General features: G+C 36.2%; 1 long non-coding RNA gene across 1 annotated transcript; it reads left to right on the forward strand.

Annotated features, from left to right (window-relative positions):
• The first annotated feature begins 2,134 nt into the window (after positions 1–2,134).
• On the forward strand, positions 2,135–2,844 carry LOC118492532. The gene is made up of 3 exons (XR_004894225.1): positions 2,135–2,201; positions 2,308–2,388; positions 2,463–2,844. It is a non-coding gene; the product is annotated as an uncharacterized LOC118492532 (long non-coding RNA).
• Positions 2,845–18,083: the final 15,239 nt, after the last annotated feature.

Here is an 18,083-nt window from a genome sequence, read left to right on the forward strand (position 1 = left end):
CAATCAAACACACAGTAAGTTTGGGTAAGGCCTTACACTTCACCAGTTTGAATCAACGAGGGTGCCTAGATGTCTAACTGTTACATATAATGTAAGAGTACAGAATCCCATCTTGACTACATAAAACTCCCACTGAACTTCAGAACCACTCCCAACCAATGCCTTTATAACTGGCAGTTACACGACAGCGTTGGACACTGATGAAAGAATAGTCTTTAGTAAACGAAAGCTCTAGTATGTATCTCAGGTCAGAGGATACTAAATGAGTACACCTAAATAAAATACATCTTATGACCATGATCCATGAAGATGATTTGATGCAAGTTACATCCAACGTCATTCACAATGAGGTTTGTGAGTTTGGAAGTCAACCCCTTGAGTCCAAAGTCAGAATAGTCTTAATTCAGAGTCGTTCCCACGAGTCTGACCGACTACGGATAATTTAGAATACAAGATTCATGGATTAAACGTATCAAAATCGAACACAGTTGTAAGATTTAAACTTTTCGTTTAGCTAGTAAATCAAAGGTGGATTCAAAAGGTACAACTGTTTGAATGTTCGTACATCCAAATACTAAATCAAAATAAATGGTTATCCAATCTAAGACCGATAGCTTGTCCTGAGTCATCGGTTTAGTGAACGGGTCTGCTAGGTTTTGATCTGTGTCTATTTTGCTTGTTAAGATGTCTCCTCGTTCTAGTATTTCCCGTATATAGTGGAACTTTCTTAGAATGTGCTTAAACCTGTGATCCGGGCTCTTTGGTTTGAGCAATGATTCCTGTGTTATCACAGAATACCTAGATCGGTTTCTGAATACTTGAAACCACATCGAGGTCGTTGATGAACTGGAAACGTTGAGCAATGATGTTTTGTTTTTTAGTTTGCTGGGTTGGACAACGTTGTGGATATGAAGCAGGCAACAGTTATGAAGTCGTCAAATATAGTTGGAAATGTACATATCATTTTGTTTTGTCAAAAGGATTGGGATTTACATAGCATTGTGTTTTTTTACAATCGTTTTGTGTTTCTAGCAATCCTTTGTGTTATTACAGTAAAACAATCATTGACATGATTTTTTTGTCAGGTTGTAGCTGACGAGTTTGTGGATGCTCATTTGCATAAATTTACTCATTGCTCTAAAATGTACATCTATATAAGCCAGCTTATGATGAAGTTTGTGTTATTATTTATCATATTGTGTGTTATTTAAAATCATTGTTTTTTTTTACAGATATTGTGTTTTTTGGTTTATTTTTGTAATATACTATGACAACAGTGATTGACAGTTGTTTTTTTTTTGTTAGTGCATACATCTGTCGACTTAGTCTTATATCGAGTCTTAGATTAGATTGTATAGATCAGGGCACGAAGATCGAGAAAATGTCAAGTTTTATGTTATGTAGATGCTGATTTCGCTCGAACAGTTAATTCCGCTTGAAATGACTTTGAACATTTTCAAGCGGAATCAGAAGATTGCTATTCCGCTCCAACTGGTTCTTGTACATTTCGATCGAAATCATGAGAACTATAAATAGTCATTAGGAGCGAAATCATTGTAACGATTCTCGAATTCCATACCGAGGTGCTGCCGGTGTGAGGACTGATTGTATTTGCTGTCAAATCAATATAATCAGTGTTTAAAGTGAATTGCTTGCTGTATCTAAGTCTATTTCTTGTTTTCCACACCTGAAATAGATCAGAACCTCTCTGAACGACTCGTTCGGGTCAGCTACACGATCCTACATTTTTTCTTTTCCAGGTTGTGACTGACAACATGTTTGTGGATGATCATTTTCAAAAGTTGAGTAAGATATCTGATGAAATTGGAAACGTACGTAATAATTCTTGTAAAATTATTTTATCATATTGTTCTTTATTTAAAATCATTGTGTTTTTTACAGATAGTGTGTTTTTTGGTTTATTTTTGTAATATACTATGACAACAGTGATTGACAGTTTTTTTCTTTTTCTTTTCCAGGTTGTGGCTGACAACATGTTTGTGGATGATTATTTTCAAAAGTTGAGTAAGAAATCTGATGAAGCTAGAAACGTACGTAATAATTCTTGTAAAATTGTAAGATAACATGGTTTTAGTACAACATGGTAGTTTGTTTTATTAACGAGTATATTGTTTTTTCAGTTTGAAGAATTGTTTGGAGTACTTCCTGACTTGACTATGTTTTCAATGGGATCTGCAAAGGTAAATCGTTTATGTTAAAGTATGTAAATTATTTTGTTAGTGATAGTTGGTGATGTTTATGCTGAAACTTATTATGTTTGTTTATATTGTGTAATGTAAATTTCAGAACAAAGCTAAAGGCTTTGACTTGGAGTTTGGTGCGTTGGTTGGATGTCCTGACAAATCTATGAAGCATGAGATCAACAAGGTTGGTTCCTTAACTATATGTTTAGCTGTGTTTAGTTAATATTCTAGATGAATGACTGACATATTATTCTCTAGCCTCGTAATTTCAGAAGAATTCATCAAAGGGTAAAGGCGCTGAAGAATTGGAAGTGGGATGAGGTGATTGAAATCGACAGTTTTGGTGAAGATTCGTAAGATGATGATATGCTAATTAAAAAGGTTAATCGATGCTTTTACTTCACTCCACGGTGGGCTACCATATGAACGTGATGTGGCACTTTTGTTTTTTCTTTCGTTGTTGTTTTTCCTTTGGAAACGTTAGCTTGGGTGTTTAGGTTGTTTAGTTATGTTGTTTTTATGTATGATGATGATTAGATGGTGAAATGGTTTGTAATCATTTCGTATTTATTTGTCGTTGTAGTTTTATTTTAATGGATTCTTATGTTTGTTATCAAAAGTTAGTTACAATTTTGAATTTCAATATGATTTTTGTGTAAATTTTTTAATACATTATATTTTGGTAATGGTACTATGTTGAGTTGGAGTTTTTTTATGTGTATATTTTCCCTTCATTTAAACATGCATGTTTTTCTTTGTTTGTAATATTTTCGTTATAATTTAAAAGGTAATTAATATTTTCATTAATTCATGCATAGTAAGCCGTGTACCAGTTTAAGTTTCCCGTGTTTAATTAATGGTTTGTGTGTTTATAGTAATAACTGTCTATAATCGTGTTTCTCTTCAGTTATTTGCATCGTTTCCCGGAGCCGTTTTTACATCATGTAACCGTTGCTGCCATTAGTAGTTTCGCGTTAGTGACCATAAGCCCTTTATATATATATATATATATATGATTAGGTTCAAGAGTGAACAACTTCTTGAGAGTGAATTGTGTGAACTAATCTTGACCCTTGATCATTTTTTAGATTAAAAGGGTAAGATTGACATTAACCAAGTACGTTTAGTTAAAATCACTTAATTTTCTCCTCTCTTAAATCTCTCTCTCTCTCTATCTCTCATTTCTAATTATTTCTGTATCATTTATTTATCCATAGATTTTGTTTTTATTTTAGCTTTAATATTGTTTTTCTTTTATTACATATATATATATATAGTAGGAGTTGGGTGGAAAGTCTATTTTTCCTAGAAAGTCTAGGAAGGAATAAGAATTGGACAAGTGTCATTGAGGGATTTTAAATAGAAGGGCTATCATGTAATTTCACATTTTAATTTTATCTTTGGAATGTATCTTCATTAACTAAAATTCCATGATTTTCGGAATTTTTATTATTTTCGAATTCAAATCTGGAAGTCAATGTGTTCATTAACTAAAATTCCATGTCACATTACATCGCATATTCCATTGTTCAGAAGATTATTGGAATTTATCAGCATGTTCTTGGTGCTGTGTTTTAACAGTTTACAGGGCTAAAGTCAATTTTTTTTATAGATCCCACAATATAAAGATGGTAAAACACAGGGTATGAATTTGATTGCTGTTAAAACACAACTGTATGAATCTGAATGCTAAAACACAACTGTATGAATCTGATTGTTGTTAAAACACAACTGGATGAATCTGAATGCTAAAACACAAGTGTATGAATCTGCTTGTTATTAAAACACAACTGTATGAATCTGTTTGCTGTTAAAACACAAATGTATGAATCTGAATGCTAAAACAAAACTGTATGAATCTGCTTGCTGTTAAAACACATCTGTATGAATCTGGATGCTAAAACACAACTGTATGAATCTGAATGCTAAAACACAACAGTATGAATCTGCCTGCTGTTAAAACACATCTGTATGAATCTGCTTGCTGTTAAAACACAACTGTATGAATCTGTTTGCTGTTAAAACACATCTGTATAAATCTTGTTGGACCGTTCTATGACCCGAAAAAGTCAGTTAAGGCAGTTCATCTTCGTGTACAAAGGCGGAATCAGTGTAGACAAAGTAACAACAGCTTTTCCTTTCAATTTCCTTCTATATTAATGCTTTCTGAGTAGATTTTGACAGAGTTTCGACACCTATAGCATGACCTGATTTCGCTCTAATGGTTACAAATGAGATCACATGATAGGTTTATATAGTAAGCCTGATTTCGCTCCAATGACTGACTAATGAGCGAAACCCCATGTGATCGAATAAGCGAAATCACCAGGTAACTATGAGCGAAACCCCCTAATGACCTAAGAGCGAAACCTACTCTAGCCATGTACATATGAGCGGAATACCTATCTAATATCTCAAATCCTGTTTTTCGACTCCGTACAACCTATCTAGACCTAAGACTCAATACAAACGTAGTCAACAGACATTCAGTGCACCAACAGACTCCCCCATGGATGTTGACGAAGTCTTCGGCTCCGAGTCTTTAGTCTTGGCCTTTTCTCCAAGTCTGTCTTTTCATCTCATCAACTATATTCACAGGTTCAGAATCACTTCCTGGTTCTATCTTCAAACTTCCCCTTTGACTGTTGATCCAGACTCCCCCTCTCAGTATGCTAGAATCTGAGGTCTTGATCTGGTTCAAGCTTTGACAATTAGCTCCCGTGGGAATGATGAAGTCCAAAACCTGTGTCTCAAACATCAAACATCAAACATTACACTCTATCTTTTCACAAAAACACATAATCTATCAGTACTAGAAATCCACTCAAGTATTCAGGTCCAAGTTAATGACCCTGATTACTCAATTAATCTACCAAGTCCAATTTAATGACCTTGGTTGATCTTTTGACAAAACAGACTGATTTTGTAAAACATTTTCAAACAGTCTTTGAAAAAATGTAACAAGCATCAAATTAGTGAACTTGTTTTAACTTGTAAATAACTCAAACACTGTCAAAGTAAGCTCTCCTCATTTTTCAGCTCAGAACTTTTCCTGCATCTGCTTCAATCTTCGAGAATCCAACGATTAACTCTCCACTTTGATTTGTCAAAAATAAAGCAGAAATAAAAAATCTTTTTGGATTTTTAATATAGTGTTCTAAACTAAGAAATGAAATACAGAAACTTAAATTGCAGAAAGTAAACAAATAAACTATATTTTTGGTGAGCGTGTCAGGGAATCATGTCAGCTTTTTAGACAAATTACCAGTACCGTTAAGCTTCATTTCATACTCATACTTAAACAATTCACCTCGATTATCAATATACTGATCCATCTTAAATTCCCACAAAAATTTCAATTAATTCCGGATACGATTTAGATGTTTTATATACTTAGCTCATTCACGTGTCCCTCCTCTTGAATATACTCCCGTATCCAGAATATCAGATATTCAGTCTTACAGGTGAGTATACCACAAATGATATCTGTCAGGGGTTAAATGCGAGGGCCGTGAGAGCTCAGGTCGATACTTCCGTATACTCAGAGAGATGACGACTTCGACTTTTCGGTGTGTCCCCTTTAGAGTATCTTTTAGTTACAGCAGCAACGACTATCAATTTTATTGTTTCATCACCTTGCTGAGGGCGATGCTATGTTTCAAGCATTTGCAGAAAGTATTATTCGGGGACTAGGTCAGAACTTCCATTCAGCAGAAGTCCCGGAATAATACCCCAGATATCACTGAGTATAAAGACCTAATACCTCAGAATATGGGACCTTTCAAACGAGATTTCAGGGGTTACCTATATATCCAAGTAGTGTTCCCCATGAATTACGCAAGTTTGAAATTTTTAGGTTTATATCCCGAATAAATCTACTAAATATGCGAAAACCTATTGACACATCTTCAGTGAGACTGTTTAACTCATTTAAACTTACAATTCTTTAGCATACTGTAATTATCTAGCCGATGTACTATCATTTTCCCTTTTTACACAAGCTCTTTTTCAGTTTTCTATTGTTTTTGGATTTTGAAATTTTATCATGTTTTTGTATTTTTGCATTTTTTACTATTTTTGTATTTTCTGAAAAGATACTATTTACATCTACTCCCCCTAAATACCAAAACAAGTAAAAAATCGACAAACCGTTGCAGATTGTTTCTCATCTTCATCCGCAACAGTACTCTCATCAACGCCAATAATGCCATCCGACACCGAAAGAAGCTTCATACCATTCAGTTTTAACAAATATTTAAACCGATTTTTATCAAAAGCTTGGGTATGTAAATCAGCTTTCTGTTCGTCAGTGTGGATTTTCTCAATTCGTATCAACTTTTCTCGAAACAATCGCGAATAAAGTGATGACGAATTTCTATGTGTTTAGTTTTAGCGTGATGTACTGGATTCTTTGTTATATTTATTGCATCCTCATTATCAACAAAAAAGGTGTGTTAAGAAACTGCAAACCGTAGTCGCGCATCTGTTGCTGTATCCACAGGATCTGAGAGCAGCAACTGCTTGCAGAAACATACTCCGCTTCACATGTAGATAGCGCTACAGACGTTTGTTTCTTACACTGCCAGGTAACCAATCTAGGTCCAAAGAACTGGCATCCTGCAGTCGTTGATTTTGAATTTACTTCGCAGCATCCGAAATCCGAATCGGAATACCCTTCGAGCGTAAAGTCGCCTTTTCTAGGATACCACAACCCCAATGAAGGAGTTCCTTTCAGGTAGCGTAATATCCTCTTCACAATAATCATGTGCGAAGCTCTCGGATTAGATTGATATCTTGCTGCGAGGCACGTTGGGTACATGATATTAGGACGTGAAGCAGTTAGGTACATCAAAGAACCTATCATGGAACGGTAGAACGTTTTATCAACCCTGTCTCCAATAAGATCTGGGTGAATCCCATGATTTGTTGCAAGTGGGGTAGCAGCTGGAGTAGAACTTGACATCCCAAATTTCTCTAGAATATCATGAACGTACTTCGTCTAGTGAATGAAAATTCCCTCAGGTAGTTGTTCAACTTGTAGACCCAGAAAGAATTTCATCTTCCCCATTGATGACATTTCGAATTTTTGCTTCATCACTGATTCAAAATCTTTGCATAGATTTTCATTCGTCGACCCAAAGATTATATCGTCCACATAAATCTGAACTATCAGAAGATGACCGTCGACCTCTTTAGTGAAGAGAGTGGCATCCACTTTTCCACGTATGAAACTGTTGGCTAGTAGGTGTTGAGACAAAGTCTCGTACCAAGCTCTCGGGGCCTGGTGTAAACCATACAGCGCTTTGCCCAGCAAGTAGACCTTGTTTTTGTGGATTGGGTCGGTGAAGCCCGGCGGCTGACCGATATAAACCTCCTCTTTAACCTTCCCATAAAGAAATGCCGATTTTACATCTAACTGATATACTTTGAAGTTCTTCCAAGACGCAAATCTAAGGGAAATTCTGATTGCCTCTAGTCGTGCCACAGGAGCATAGACTTCTGTAAAATCAATCTCCTCCTGTTGACTATAGCCCTGAACAACGAGTCGAGCTTTGTTCCTTACAACAACTCCTATGTCGTCTCTCTTACACTTAAATACCCATTTCGTATTGCTTTTCCTATGACCATCCGGCAAATCCACTAGCTTCCACACTCCCAACTTTTCAAACTGACTTAACTCTTCTTGCATCGCAATGACCCAAGAGTCTTCAGTAAGCGCCTCTTTATAAGTTTTCGGTTCGATCTGCGAGATAAAACAACATAATGAAAATTTAGTTTGTAAAGGTGCTACTGTAGAGTAAAAACATGTAAGGCCCTGGTCAATTTGACGTCTCGTGCGAACGCCTGATTGCAATTCTCCTATGATCAACTCCTCTGGATGATATAAAAGAGTTCGCGGCATTACTTCGCTTGGAACATCCACATCGCCTTCCAGATTAGTAACATTTTGATTTGCACCTTGTTCACCAATTTGGTTTATTTGACTTAAATCCTGAATCTGCTCCCCCTCAGAATCTGAATCTCCATGATCAAAGATCGGCATGTTTTCAGCTTCTTGATTATCATTCTCAACCGACTGATTATCTTGAGCAACTTCATTTTGTTGGACATCATCGTGTTCACCAGCATTACTCGGACCTGCTTCATTGTCATTTGAAGTTTCCCGTGGTCGCCTCGAATATTCAGCTGGGAACCTTTGCTGTGACTCGTATTCGCGCAAAATATCCAACTCATCAAAGAAATCTTCTTCTTCTTCATCTTCTCTCATATCAAACGAATCACACAACTTGTCATAATGATAACGCCATGAATCTCCTGGATTTTGTGGCGGCATAGTATAACCTTAACATTCAACATTTGCAGCTTCAATAATCCGCTTCTCACTTGGAACGAAGACACGTCGCGAAGGACTTGAATATCCAACAAATATACCCTCAATGCACTTCGGACCAAACTTTCCATAAGGCTCTAGAACAGTACAGGGTGACCCAAACGGTTCAAGATATTTCAAATTAGGTTTGCGGTTATTGATTAACTCAAAGCATGTTTTGTTGAACTTTTTGACAATGAGAACCCTGTTGAGCGTATAGCATGCGGCGGAAACAGCTTCAGCCCAAAAATTAATTGGTAACTTTGAATCTGCGAGCATCGTTCTGGCCGTCTCGATTAGTGTCCGATTTTTGCGTTCTGCTACTCCATTCTGCTGCGGAGTATACGGAGCACTAAAATTCAAGCAATATACCTCTTTCATCACAAAATTCTTCCATTTTGTTGTTCTTGAATTCAGTACCATTATCACTACGAATTCTTTTGATACGCCTTTGGTACAGATTCTCAACCTTCTTGAACAACGCCATCAAACTGTCAAACGTTTCATCTTTCGTCTTCAAGAAAGAAACCCACGAAAATCTGGAATAATCATCAGTAACCACAAGACAATATTTGTCTCCTGTATTACTCTTGACACTCACCGGACCAAACAAATCCATGTGAAGTCTCTCCAGGGGTCTTGAGACTGAATTGACTTGCTTTGTAGGGTGTGACTTTTTCTTCTGCTTGCCTTTAACACAACTAATGCACTCCCCTTCCAGATGAAAACCTTTGACATGAACTCCTGTAACCAAATCATTGTGCACCAAGTGATTCATTTTTCTAAGATGTATATGTCCTATCTTCCAGTGCCACAATCTCGATTCTTTTTCAGTTGCTCTGGACACGAAACAATGAGCCTGACCCGTGGTTGTAGTAGCTACACTCATATCCAACACGTACAGATCATTAACTCTCGGTGCCCTCATGATAATCCATTCCTCAGGGATTACAAATCCTGGTTTCAAGATCAAACATTCTTTATCAGTGAAGTGAGTGGTATACATCCTGTCACAGATCTGCGAGATACTCAGCAGATTGTTCTCCAGCTCAGCAATGTGGTTAACTCTCTCAAACGTCACAATCCCGTTGGATAACGTTCCTTCACCAATAATCCTTCCTCCTTGATTACCCGCAAAACCAACATAACCTCCATTGATATTCTTCACATCATATAACAATGCGGTCTTCCCTGTCATATGTCGAGATGCTCCACTGTCCATAATCCAGCTTGAGACTAATCTCGGAAGATCCTGCACATATAACAACATGATTTAAACACTTCAATAAAGATGTCGATTCATGCTTCGCGATCAAGGAAGCTCCGGCAATTCAAACTGTTTAGTCGAACATTGTGTCCACCCAAGCCTCATCAGCCTTGGGTGTAACCTTGACACTTTTAACTCTCGCAATTTGAATTTTAAAGTTTTCAGCCTTCAGAGGTGGAAAATTTGCATCATAATCTATCTGAATTGAATCCTAAGAAGGTGAAATCTTTTTCTCAGTTTTAGGTTTCCAAACTTGTTGAGATAATGCAACCCGTTTGTAAAATTTGTCATTTTTAGTTACCACTTTCTTTACGGGTTCATTTTTCACTTTGGTGTTGTCATTTTTCACACTCTTTTTCTCAACAACCATTGGTGCTTTACCCTTTTCGTCAACTTTCTTCTTTTGAATCTTCACAGTGTCAGTCTTAGGCTTCACATTGGTACACTTTCGTGCAATGTAACCAACTTGATTACATCTAAAGCATGTTCGAATATCAACCACTCGACTTGTGCCTTCAGACTGAGACTGTGAAGCTCTCTTCTCAAAGAATTCTTCATTCGATTTTGAAAAAATCTTTTTCTCTTCATCAGCAAGTGAACTCGAACTGTTCACAAACCTTTTCTTTTCAACAAACTTTTTGTTTTGAATATTTCTCTTTTGATAACTCATACCACCCTGATAACCACCCGACCAATTGTTTCGATTTTTGTTATTATAAAAACGTGGTGGAACAGCAGGTTTTTTGTAGTATGATTATCTTTTTCAAAATTCATTTGTCTCTTTATTTGACTCAGACTGTTCACTTCTGACAACTCAACTTCAACCAACTTGAAAACATTTGTTAACTTTTTCACATTCACATTCTCAATTGGAAACTCTGAATCCGAATACAACTTATCAGATCCCGACATCTTGTACATGACAAGAGTAGATTCATCATTTAAGTTGTTTTTGGACTTTTGTTTCGGAATGTATTTGTCCAAGAAACATCCATCATCTTCAGCTGAATCAGACATCAAAACACTTTCAGCTATGCTCTTAACAATCTCTGTCTGAACACTATCATCAGATAATGTAGAAAAAGTAACATCAATGTTCTCCGGAAGTTTAACTTCATTCTCTTCCTCGATTTCAACCAACCCAGATTGCTTTTTCGTATAATTTTCCGGAATTGGTGGTGGAACTCTATGAAAACCCACCCCAGTTCCATCAGAATAAACATCTTCGCCTGCTTTGTTTTTCCCGATGGGTTTTGGAACAATGTGTTGCAAAACAAAGCTTGGGGAGTTGTAACTGTTAAGCTTCAACTGGATTCGCTCGTTTTCGATTTCAGCCTCTTGAACTTTAAGTTTCAGTTTAGCGATTTCATCCAGTTGTTGGTTGATTGATTCTTCTTTTAATCTAAGCACAGTTTTTAATTGAACATTTTCTTTATAAGTTTTACCACTTCGATCATCATTATCTTTCATTGTGCTTTTAAGCTTCTGAAATTTTTCAGTGATTTGACGGTTTTCAAGAACTAACTTTTCATTTTCTTGTCTAATCCTCTCATGATCAGTTTTATCATTTTCAATTTTGTTAGTTAATTCTTTTATCCGTTCAGTTGAAGCTTTAACCATCTTGTCACGATCAAGAATTTGATTCTCAACACTTCTGACCTTAGCTGTCAGATCCTCAACCTTCTTTCCGTTGAGATACGTGATCGTATTACAAAATTTGCATTCTTTGATGCAATTTTTGCAATCGACATCCCCATTAACTTTCTTACCTGATTAAGTCGTTGACCTGTTTGAACTGACCTGGCTTTTAGACTCAGAGACGGATTTAGAATCTACCTCAATCGCCTTAGCTGCCAGCACCTTGTCAGCCATCTTTCCGAGATTTTCAGCAGTCAACTCCTGAGTAGTGTCAATGATCCCAGTATCAACCTTCTTTGACTTCTCTTTCTCGTCTCTCCAGTTCCTCACCATTTATTCTGCCAGTAATCATCATCATCTTTTAACTCTTTGATTATGGCCTCTAAATCAAGAGTGTTGTGATCAATAGCAATGTTTCTATATGGATCAAGATAACACTCCCTGTCTGGATCCCATCTATTTGCTCTCTTTGCTTCTGAAAAGATACCAGATATTCTGATCATTCTGTTTGTGGCCAACAACCTTCTGTAATTATACTTCTGTTCTTCAGTTCTGTTGTCTTTCCACGGAACAAGTTCATTCTTTGCCATGAATGCGTAACCAACCGCATCTTCCTCCGGTAGCAGTTCACTCCAGTCATAACCCTCATCATCATAAATCACCGCAAGAGCTCTAGATTTCTCTTTGTTCTCTTCAATCTGCTTCATTCTTGGCGGCTCCGATTTGTTTTGATGATATATCGCCTTCTTGTAGTAATCTTCCCTGAACGGGTTTTCAGACTCATCAGCATACGCGTTTCTGCACTCACGCTTGAAGTGACCTTTCTGCTTACACTTGAAGCATGTCACCTTGGACTTGTCAAACCCCAACTTGGTAGATGGTCCACCAATTGACTTCCTGCCGGTTATTTCCATGAAACGCTGTGCTCGACGAACAGCACTGGCCATGCACCACCTTATGTCAATTAGTTCCATTTCTTTAGGATCTATTTGATCATAGTCCTCTTTTGTTAGGTTTGTGTTGCCAATCTTCCCAGCCACAAGACTTCCATAAGATTCTAAGACTGACGCTAGGAAAACCATCTGCTGCTTAGCCAACTCCTCGCTAAAATTCTGAGCATTCTTCATGTCTACAGCGATGTTGTAGTGAAACAAGTTCTTTGCATCAGACTGGCTTGAATTTGATGATGACCCACTGTGATAACCACTGTGATATCCACTGCTTTGACTTTCTTTGTTCGGTGTGGAGACATTCTCAGTAGAAAACGCAGTTTTGGGAGAATTGTTCTTTGGCATCATGCTCTTTGGATAATACAAATCCAAGTTCTGCTGGTACGATGAGTGATTGACTTTGTGTGTCTTCTTCAATTCCAACTCATGACTCTCGAGTTTTTCAATCAGCAAATCTACAGTCAACTCTTCTGGCGCCTTGATAGTATTTTCAGCATCATCGCATAATATTGCCAATCCATCTCGTCTGGCAATGAATCGAACAATTTGTCTACTAGCTCATCTTCAGGATACATAATTCCATGTCTAGCTAGTTCCAGCTTCAGGTGCCCAAACCACTCGGTCATTTTTGAAACTGATTCGTTCTTTAAACACCCAAACAAATCAAATTCTTTCCTAAGAAGTTTCTTTTTGTTTTTCACGATTTCAGTACTTCCTAAACATTTCTTTTCTAACTTTTTCCAGAGATCTTTTGCACTAGAGTATTCGATCAGAGAGATTATATCTTCACGAACATATTGAAACAGCATCGCAATACATTTCTGCTCAGCAACAAACGACTCTATCTCATCAGATGTTGATAAAGTTTCACCCTCTTTGCCTCCATTATCGTATCCATTTTTGAGACTCTTCCAGCTAGGGAACGCAAAAGCCATCAACCAATCTTCGAATTTCTTTGCCCACCGACTATACTCCTCGATAGCCATCAACTTCGGTGGTTTGTTGTAAGTTCCGAAAGCACTTTCAACCTCCAAAGCATCCGATAATTTCTTCTTGGCATTTGGCGGTTTCTCATTGTTGTTGCTTGTAGATGTATCATCTCCCGAATTTCCAGCAAATGCGTACATGTCGCTAAACGGGTTCAAGAAAATATCATCCATCTTTAACGTACCTGAAAAATCAGCAAACACTTAGAAGAATTTTTGAAATTTTGAAAAACAGTGATTTCGAGCGAAATCACCTATGAGTGAAATCAAGATGTACACTCGAGCGAAATCAGCTTTTGACTGATAAGCGAAATCAGCAATATGTCCCTACGAGCGAAATTAGGATTTATCAAAGAGCGAAATCAGATGTTTAAGTCCTTAAAAGCGAAATCAAGTAATTACAAGCGAAATCCTTCGATGTCCGTAAAAGAGAAATTAGGTTTTTAGCTAATTTTCACCATTTTTAGTCCGAATTTTAACCTGATTCTTTCTAGGGTTTGTTATTTCTATGTTTTGCACATTATATTCGAAATTCAGGTCATTTCAACCGTAGGAACCAGTTCAAATCAGAAAAGTATGAGAAGAAATGAGTAGAAGTAAGAGAATTTGGTAGAATCAAGCTGTAGTAGTATGAACTCCTCGTCCTGAGCTATGATACCACTTGTTGGACCGTTCTATGACCCGAAAAAGTCAGTTAAGGCAGTTCATCTTCGTGTACAAAGGCGGAATCAGTGTAGACAAAGTAACAACAACTTTTCCTTTCAATTTCCTTCTCTATTAATGCTTTCTGAGTAGATTTTGACAGAGTTTCGACACCTATAGCATGACCTGATTTCGCTCCAATGGTTATAAATGAGATCACATGCTAGGTTTATATAGTAAGCCTGATTTCGCTCCAATGACTGACTAATGAGCGAAACCCCATGTGATCGAATAAGCGAAATCACCAGGTAACTATGAGCGAAACCCCCTAATGACCTAAGAGCGAAACCTACTCTAACCATGTACATATGAGCGAAATACCTATCTAATATCTCAAATCCTGTTTTTCGACACCGTACAACCTATCTAGACCTAAGACTCAATACAAACGTAGTCAACAGACATTCAGTGCACCAACAAATCTGAATGCTAAAACACAATAGTATGAATCTGCTTGCTGTTAAAACACATCTGTATGAATCTGCTTGCTATTAAAACACAGCTGTATGAATCTGTTTGCTGTTAAAACACAGCTGTATGAATCTGAATGCTAAAACACAACTGTATGAATCTGTTTGCTGTTAAAACACATCTGTATGAATCTGGATGCTAAACCACAACTGTATGAATCTGCTTGTTGCTAAAACACAACTGTATTAATTTGCTTGCTGTTAAAACACATCGTCAAGAAAACGGAGATGATAAGAACAATATTTGAATGGTGATGATGAACTCGGAGATGGTGGAGATTGGAGAAGTGTTTTAATTTGATCCGGTGCTCTCCATCGTTTCTAAAGTTATCTTCTTCCAGGATTGTAGTTATTTTTGGTAAGGATTGGGGTTTCCAAGATGGGTTTGGAAAGAAAGAGAGGGAAAATCGCTTGAATTTAGGAACTGGGTGGTTATCTAATTGATTTAAAACACGGCCATTGACAAAATTGCCACTACTCATTTAAAACAATCAATTAATTAAACTCAAATATTACAAGATTGCCATTGATTTAATCTCAACCCTTAAACACACCAATCGGATGGACCAGATCGCTTCCTAGACTTTCTAGGAAAAACACACTTTCCGTGCGAACCCTACTATATATATATATATAATATATATATATATATATATCATAATATATTGTTTTTAACTTTTTATAATTTTCAATAAATATTGAAATTTTTCTCTGAGATTGAAATTGTAATTATTTTTGGGCATTAACTCTTTTTTTGAATATGTGATGAAGTTATTTATTTTTGCATACATGTGATATGTTTCATTTCCATTAATTTCATAGTTTCTATATGAATCTACTCGTGCGCATGCATAATATACTATATGTTTTTAATATACACATAAGTAACCATTCTTGAATATAATAACAGATGTATAAAAGACTGTACACATGTGTATAAACTAACAGCTGTGTATCTTATATAACCTGATAGTTAGCGAGACTGTACACATGTGTATAAACTAACAGTTGTGTATCTTGTATAAACTTATAGTTAGCGAGACTGTACACATGTGTATAAACTAAAATTTGTATATCTTGAATAAACTAATACTAGCGAGACTATACATATTTGTATACACTAACAGCTGTGTATCTTGTATATACGGAAACCAGTGAGATTTTAGGGATTTTGATTATATTGTTTAATAAATGCAATTTACAAAAGACGCAAATACCCTTATGTCAATTAATTTAAAGGGAGGTTACAACATTATAATTACAATCTTGCCATTGTTTAAATATCTTTAGATGATGTAACCCAATGGCCCATATTAGTTCACACAGTTCACTCTCAACCTAGTGTTCACTCTAGAACCCTACCATATATATATATATATATATAGAGAGAGAGAGAGAGAGATTTCATGTATGATGTATCTCAAGTTATTTAAGTTTTATAGATATCGAATTAAAAAGTAAACTTTTTTAATGGCATCATCATGTAATCAAGGAGAGGATTTAAATGAACTCTTTTTTAAAGCAGTGATGGAAGAATTTGAAGTTGAGATAGTGATTGCTAGAGATCTAAGGAAATGCTTTGATGCTATGAAGAATGGAGTTGTCTCTCGTGATCTTGCATCTGAGACCTTGCGTTTATTGCCTCCAACTGCCGTTCGTGACCTGGCACTTTTGAATAACAGTGAGAATGGTACGAAGGATGTGCAGTTAATGTCACAAATGTTAGATTTATTTAAACAAGTTAATGATTCAATGGAGTTGAAGCGTAGGTTTTTACTTTCATATAAGTAGTTTTGTTAAGTTTAGTCGTAGTTTCTGTTATAGTGAAATGGTTTGTAATCAATTAAGACTTATTGGTCGTATTTTTATTCTAATGAAATCTTATGTTTTGTTTCTCAAAAGTTAGTCTGGTATGATATTGAATTTCAAATAGTTTTTTGTGTAGAATTTTGAATACATTACATTGTGGTAATGTTGTTAATGTTAGTAGGAGATTTTTTATACGTATATTTTCCCTTTATTTAAACATTGAATAGTGGTTTAACATTTAGGTTACGTTGCTTAGTAGTTATTGTGTTACAAAATGTTTGTAGAAAGGTCAATACTTGCTAACATCAGCAGTTGTTTAAGATTGTGTTAATACAATGTTAAACTGCTGTCATCAGCAGTTGTTTTATATATAAGTAACGTGGATGGTTAGTTTTATTTTATCACATGGTCGTGTTTGAAAAGCAGTTATATACATTGTGTTTATTTATAAACATTTACATATTAAATTGTCTCAATTGTGTTTCATTTGTTATATTTTATACTGTAATACCATAGATCACAAAATGGAAAAGCTTGGGTTTGTAGTGATCGTCGATGAAATTTCACAAGGCTCCCTGCCAAAGTTATTGGTCGTGTGTTTGCAAAGATTTTCGTAACGAACTGTCAACTCATTTGTTTGAGATGATGCATTCTTGCCGAATTGAAAATTTCACTACATAAGAGATTTCTCTCCTTGCAAGATATGTCAAGTGTCGTTGACGACGTAATAGGTGGGAATTTGGATGTCGTTACAAGCAAAACCATCACTTTTCCTGACAATGTTCACCCTACCTTCTTACGTATTCTAGCGTCGTTTAATGGGTTGTTGTTAGTGTGCAATGAACAGACTTGTTGTGAGCTGATCCTTTGGAATCCAACAACCAGGCTCCATAAGTTGTTGTCCGACGACTACTTTTGTCATTGGTACGGTCGAAACTGTGATACATGTGGAATGCATTTTGATGAAACCAATGATCTTAAAGTGCTTCACATCAAATATTTCTTGGATGTCGTTACTGTTCGTGTTTATTCACGACGTCGTGAGACGTGGAGGAAAATAGATTTCTTGAGGGGAGCTAATTTTGGTAATCAGCTTTATTCATGGTCTCCCGGAATTTATTCTGGCAAAACCATATATTTCGTGTGTTAAAAAAAAGTGGTTTCCACCTTTGGAGAGTTATATAGCTGCTTTCGATGTTATTTTCGAAACTTTTAGAATCCTTCGTTTTCCCGTAAGTATGGAAGTTAATCCTTGACAAGGACATTTTCTGAGCATTGCAAAGAAGCTCCATTTTATTTTCTTTAGAATGTCTCCCGAGTTAACTGCTGATTTGCACAAAGTTGAAGATGAAGCCTAGGTGTTTTCTATCAGTAATCCTCATATATCTGATTATGAAGAAAGACGCGAATGGACCAATATATTTCAAAACAACAAGTGGTTGATAAGAAACGTTTGGGGTGTGTAACACCTTGAAAATTTGTGTCCAATAAAGTATAAACACGTGTCATAAGCTCTGAACGTGAGAAAGAATACTTTGGAGGGACTAAAGTTGACAAACGGGGAAACTATGTGAATATAAGGGTCCAAAGTGTCAACAATGGATAAATATATTCTAAAATAGCACTACATAATGGTTATACCTTCCAACGAATAAATCATGGATCATACGAAGCGAAACATAAAGGA

This window comes from Helianthus annuus, chromosome 1, assembly GCF_002127325.2.
Source record: "Helianthus annuus cultivar XRQ/B chromosome 1, HanXRQr2.0-SUNRISE, whole genome shotgun sequence".
Taxonomy (NCBI): Eukaryota; Viridiplantae; Streptophyta; class Magnoliopsida; order Asterales; family Asteraceae; genus Helianthus; species Helianthus annuus.